The sequence below is a fragment of the Prinia subflava genome, chromosome 1, assembly GCF_021018805.1.
Source record: "Prinia subflava isolate CZ2003 ecotype Zambia chromosome 1, Cam_Psub_1.2, whole genome shotgun sequence".
Taxonomy (NCBI): domain Eukaryota; kingdom Metazoa; phylum Chordata; class Aves; order Passeriformes; family Cisticolidae; genus Prinia; species Prinia subflava.
The window spans coordinates 11201455-11207774 of record NC_086247.1 but is presented as its reverse complement, the minus strand read 5'-3'; positions in this window follow the sequence as shown (position 1 = coordinate 11207774).

Sequence of the window (6320 nt, the reverse complement as noted above, 5' to 3'; positions counted from 1 at the left end):
TCAGAGTGGGATTGTTGGGATGCAGGGCAGCACAGGACTGGGCTTCTGACTGAGATACTGATGAGCTGCTCTTTAGTAGGGTTGCCTGCTCCACTGGTGGTGTGCCATTGGCTCTGCCCCAGAGAAGAGTTGCAGGGCAGAATTTCAAGCTGTGTTCTGTCCCTGACTGCAGTTATTTTCTCATGGATACAAAGGGATGTTGGGTGGTGGAGAAGAAGTCGTGAAAAAAGCAGTTCTTAAGTCAGCTGAGACTAAGAAGAGTAAAGTTGGCAGTGAGTGAGTAATGCCCATAGGTAAAATGGCCAAAAGTGGAATCCAACAGCACCTAGTGCTAAGCTGCAGCATGCAGCAGGTGGTCTGTAAGAATCCTGATTTTCATTCTCTACACCTATATATCATAAATAAAGCAACATGCAAGGTTTTGTCCCAGACATGATTCAGAATCTGAGAGCAGCAGAATGCAGGCATGTTTGATGCAACTTTTGAGTTATCTTTTTTGTAACTCTGAAGAGGTTAATTCAAAGGATTTCTACACTGCAATATTTAATGGCAATAATGTGCCATTAGGTAATTGTTGTGGGCACAAGGTGATACGAGTTGTGTGATGTGGTTATCACTCTGTTCCAGGACTAGTGCAGCTGCAGCTGCTGGAGAGAGCAGAGGGAGGAAGAGAAGTAGCTACACAGTGGTGAGTTTGTAGATGTTCACATAGTGCAGGAGTAGGAAAACTTGCTTGTAGTGGAAAGAAGAGACAGGATCACTGAATCAAAATCATTAAGTCTGGGAAAGACCACCAAGATCATCAAGTCCAAGCTTTGACTGAACACTAAACCTTGGCAACCATAGCACTAAAGGCCATGTCCTGTTGTTTCTTGAACACTGCCAGGGCTGGTGAGTCCACGCTTGCCTGAGCAGCCCATTCCAATGCATAACCACCCGTTCAGTGAAGAAACTCTTCCTGATGTACAACACGAACTGCACCTGGCACAGCCTGAAGCCATTTCCTCTTGTCCTGTTGCTGTTTGCTTGGGAGAGGAGATGGACCTGCACCTGGCTACAGCCTCCTTTCAGGCAGTTGTAGAGAATAAGGTCCCTCCTGAGCCTCCTTTTCTCTAGGCTAAACAACCCCTGCTCCCTCAGCAGCTCCTCCTTCCTACTGCAGAAGGGGTAGATGGGGAAGGTATGTGGAGCATGCTGCCTGTACTGGCTTTCCATGTGTAAACTGTGACCTGTGCTACTTCAAAGGATGCTCACATCCCTTAAAACTATGTGTTGGTGTGTGCTGTAATACTGTTGATGCTCATGAGTTGTTTTGTGTCTGTAGGGCATTGATTTACTGTTGGGTCATAGTCCTTGTACATACTGCCCTCTGAAACAGACTTGTGTATTCTGAGCAAAAGTGAAATCCGTTCAATCCAGAATAAATACAGGCAGTTGATAAATTATTCATCCTGAAATTCTGGCTTGCTCAGCATTACAGTACGACATGGAAAACAGTGTCAGCAGTTCCTAAATTGTTCCCTGTGAAGCTCCAAAGAGCTGCACAAGCTCCTGTGCTGTGCAGAGTGAACAGAGGCATGACACAGTTTGCTGAGACAAAATTACTCAAGGTACTGACAATAAAAGCTGACAGGGTATTTTTAATGGTAACTGAAACGCACTGTTAATATAAGCAAAGTAACATAAATAGGAAAAAAATCCTGATCATAGAATAATTTGTTTTGGAAGGGATGTTTAAATCTCATCTACTCCAACGCCACTGCAATGAGCAAGGACATTTTCAGCTGGATGAGGTTGCCTGAAGCCCTGTCCAGCCCCATCCTGAAAGTTTGCAGGGTTGGGTATCTGCCCTGTATCTCTGTGGGTAACCTGTTCCAGTGTTTCAACGCCCTCATTTTAAAAACTTCTTATTGCTAGTATAAATCAACCCTTTTTCAGTTTAAAACCATTGTCCCTTCTCCTATTGCAACAGCTCCTGCTGAAAAGTTTCTCCCCATCCTTCTTATAGAGCACCATCAAGTACTGGAAGGCCTCAATAAGGTCTCCCTGGAGCCTTTTTTCCAGGCTGAACAACTTTCTTAGCCTATTTTAATAGGAGGCTGACTTCATCCTCTTATCAATCTTCCAGGCCCTCCTCTGGCCCTGCTTTAACAGGTCTGTGTTGTCCTTCCTGTGCTGGGCACCCCAGAGCTGGATGCTCCAGTGGAGGAGTTCTCCAGGGAGGGTCTCACAAGAGCAGAGCAAAGGGGGACAATCACCTCCCTTGCCCTGCTGGCCCTGCTGCTTTTGATGCAACCCAGGGTACAATTGGCTTTCTGGCTGCGAGTGCACATTGCTGGGTCATGGCCAGGCTTCCAGCTACCGGCACCCCCAAGTCCTCAGCAGGGCTGCTCTTGAGCCATTTGTTCCCCAGCCTTTATAAATATTGGGAGTTTCCTCAATACATATGTAGGACCTTATATTTGGCCTTGTTGAACCTCATGAGGTTTCCATGAGCCCAACCCTCAAGTCTGTCAAAGTCCCTCTGGATGGGATCTTGTCCCTCAGGTCAACTGCACCACTCAGCTTGGTCTCATCTGCAAACTTATTGATTTTGATGTATGTGTCATTGATAAAGATACTAAACAGTATTGGTACCAATAGAGACCCCTGAGAGACATCACTCATCATACCTCTGTCTGGGCATTGAGCCATTGACCACTACCCTCTGGATGTGACCATTGAACTAATTTCTTATTCACAGAACAGTCCACCCACCAGATCTGTATCTCTCCAATTCAGAAAGGACATAGTGGCCTTGTCAAAGGCTGTAGAGAGTTCCAGAGAACTGACATCTGTAGTCCTTCCCTTGTCCACAGATGAATGCACCCCATCACAGAAGGCCACTGTGTTGGTCAGGCAGGATTTTTCCTCGGTGAAGCTGTTCTGGCTGTCCTGAATCACCTCCCTGTTCTCCATGTGCTTTAGCACAGCTCCTAGGAGGATCTGCTCCATGACGTTCTCAGACTGACAGGTCAATAGTTCCCAGGGTCCTTCTTTTTACCCATTTTAAAGATGGGTACATTTCCCCTTTTCCAGTTATATAGACCTAACTGTGACTTTTTGGATATCATGGAGAGTATCTTGGCAGCTGCATCAGCTAATTCCCTCAGGAACCTGGCAGGCGTCTTGTTCGGTCCCATAGACTTACGTATGTTCAGACTCCTCAGGTTCCTCACAAACCTGATCTCTTCTGATAGTGGGGATCACTTTGTTCCCTCTGTTTCCATCCTGCTGTCCATTCGTTTAAAAGGTGTGGAAGAGAGGTTTCCCTTGGAGACTAAGGCAAAATTTGTTGAGTACCTCAGCCTTCTCCTCATTCCCTGTTACCAGCTTCATGGCCTTGCTTCTTTCTTTGATCCTCCTTTTGTGATTAACAAACATGTAAAAGTCCTTGTTATTCTCTGAGTCTTGCCAGGTTCAGTTCCAGCTGTGCCTTGGCCTTCCTCACCCCATGCCTACACAACCAAACCTCGTCCCTATACTTTCCCGAGGTTACCTGTCCTTGTTTCCTCTGCCTGTTCATTTGCTTCTTGCCCTGTTGTTCAACCAGCAGATCCCTACTCAGCCATGCCACCCTTTTGCCCTCCTTGCCTGATTTCTTGCTCCTGGGGATCAAGAGCTCTCACACTCTGTGGAAAGCATCCTTAAGGATCTGCCAGCTCTGTTCTGCTACCTTTTTCCAGAGGGCAGTTTCCAGGGGGTCCTGTTGTCCCTAAAACTCAGGGTCCTGATTCTACTCTGCCTGACCCGTGTTCCTCAGGAGTGTGAACTCCACCATGGCATGGTCACTGTGGCCCAGGCTGCCTCCAGTCTTGATGTCCCAGATTAGCTCACTGCACTCATGTCAGCATCGTATCCCCCCTGTCAGAACTGTCTATTACCTTGGCCTCCATGCATTCCAGGAGTCTCCTGCACTGCTTACAGCTTGCTGTGCTACTTTCCCAGTAGATGTCAGGGTGGTTGAAGTTCCCCAGCAGAGTAAGAGTCTGTGAGTGTGATGGCTCCTACAGCTGGAGCAGGAAGGCTTCACCAGTTGGTTCCCCCTCGTCAGTGGCCTGCAGTGACACCAACCACAAGGCTTCCATCTCGATAGCCACACTGCAGTCATGGGATCTGTCCCCCAAGTTTCAGCAATGGCAAGTGGGTCACAGCTTTCTAGCAGCACATGGCTTCCAGCTCACATTTGCTGTGTGCATTGGTATAAAGGCCTTTCAGCTGGGCTCTCAGCTGTGTCACCTTCTTAAAGGGGCACCCCTTGTTTCCTTTGAGGTATTTCACTGGTGTTTCCCTGATTGCTTTTATTATCCCAGGTGTCCCTGGCTCATCTCTGTAAGATTTACAATGTTCTCCAATGTGGTCAACACCTCTAGAGCCACTTGTCTGAGGGCCCTCACCAGCACTCTGCCTCTTGAACCTTGGTGCATCCTCCCACAGCTCGTCATGGGCAAGCCTGATATTGTCCCTCTTCCCTGGCATGTCCAGTTTAAAGCTCTATGAGCCTTGCTGCTCCTGAGCAAAGAACCCCTTCTCCTTTTGGGACAGGTGGATCTCATCTGATGGCAGCAAGCCTGGTGCCATATGGGCCATCCCACTGTCAAAGAAACCAAAATCCTGGCAGTGACACCAGCCACAGAGCCATGAACTGGACTGGTCCATCTGATTCTTCTCGTTTTTGTCAGCAACCAGAAGGATAGAGGAAAAAATTGTGTGCTCCACATTACCTTACCAAGCAAGCCAAGGTGCTGGAGTCTCCTTGGATGACCCTTGGACTGGGATGTTGTGGCTCCACTGCCACCCAGATGGAAGACTAGGAAGTTTCCTGTAGTTGTCTGGAACCTGGATCCCAGGGAGGCATCAGACTTTACTAAGAGGAGGATTTATCCAGCATATTAGACCCTCTGTTCCCCTTAGAAAGGAATCACCTACAACTACAACCCATCTTTTCTTCCTCACGGAGGTGGTTGTGATGTCTTGTTTAAGCCTTTCTGACCCTGTCAACACCTCTGGTGTAGCTGGACTTTCATCCTCATCACATGTTGACTGGCATTCCACCTCCAGAGCCTCAAACATACTGTACAGAGGCACCTGGGAGAGTGAGATGGACAGGGATGGATTTCATCTGCTGCCCAAGTGAGGACTTGACTTTTTATCCATTTACTCCTTTCTTTGGAACTACTGTTTTCTGCCTGCTGGGGGGAAGATACAGGAGACCCTTGATCATATTTTTTTCTGATGGTTGTTCCTCTCTCAGGGAGGCAGGTTCTACCAGCCTGTCTCCTTCTCAGACTCCCTGATGCTCCCTAACCATCCTGCTTCCTCTCTTTAGCTGTGCCACTAGGCTGAGCAAATCACCCACCTGGTCACACAGGTGTTGTTTGTGCTGCTGTCCAATTCCAAACCCAACAGAGTGTCCTGGAGTCACCACGACTGGTCCTCTCCATGCTTCCACCCAGCTGGCAGCACCAGATAGAAAGGTAAACAGGAGTTGGGAATTTTAGCAAAGGGTCAAAGCAAATAAATGACAATTCTGCTTGAAATGGGCCTTTGCACTGACTGGTGCATGGCACAGCAGGAGCTTCAGGTGGAGTCAGAAAAGCTGCAGAGTGAAGTGTTTGGCCTTTGTTGGTATCATTTCCAGAAAGTACGGATAGTGAAGGACCATGGAAGAAGGGACTTTTGGTATTGCATCCAGGTTTTAGAGATTAAAACCATCTTCAAGGACAGGTTACCAATCCAGCAATGACAAAGAGCGGAACCATGGATTAAATGCCTGAATAGTCATTAATGTTAAGGCAATAGGAACACAGGTAGTCAGCAGTTCTTGAGAAGCATCCAATAGGGTGTGTTGAATACTCATCCAATTTTAGATGGTTCCACCTATGCTAATTGCTATTTCCACCTAGGCTAATTTGTTTTTTCACTGGAACATACAAGTTTTCTTTTGCTCAACACCTTAATTACATGTGAACCATTCTTATGTAACTACAGCTTTTTCAGGTTTCTGTGATGCAGCTGATTTCCTTCAGATGCAGATTCACATCCTTCATTCAGGCAAGGGCATCTTGACACTCTCTTCCTCTGATAGCCCTGATGTAGGGGCTGATACTTATATGGTCCTGAAAATTTGTCTTGCTTACTAAAAGTATACAGAACTGTATGTACAAGCATTGACTTCTAACTGGTGTTGGTACACTCATGGCAGTAGTGGTGTGAGTTTGACTTCACGGGTGCTTCTAGGCTATGAGGCTAGAGGATTTTTTAAGGGCAGGACAGGCAGG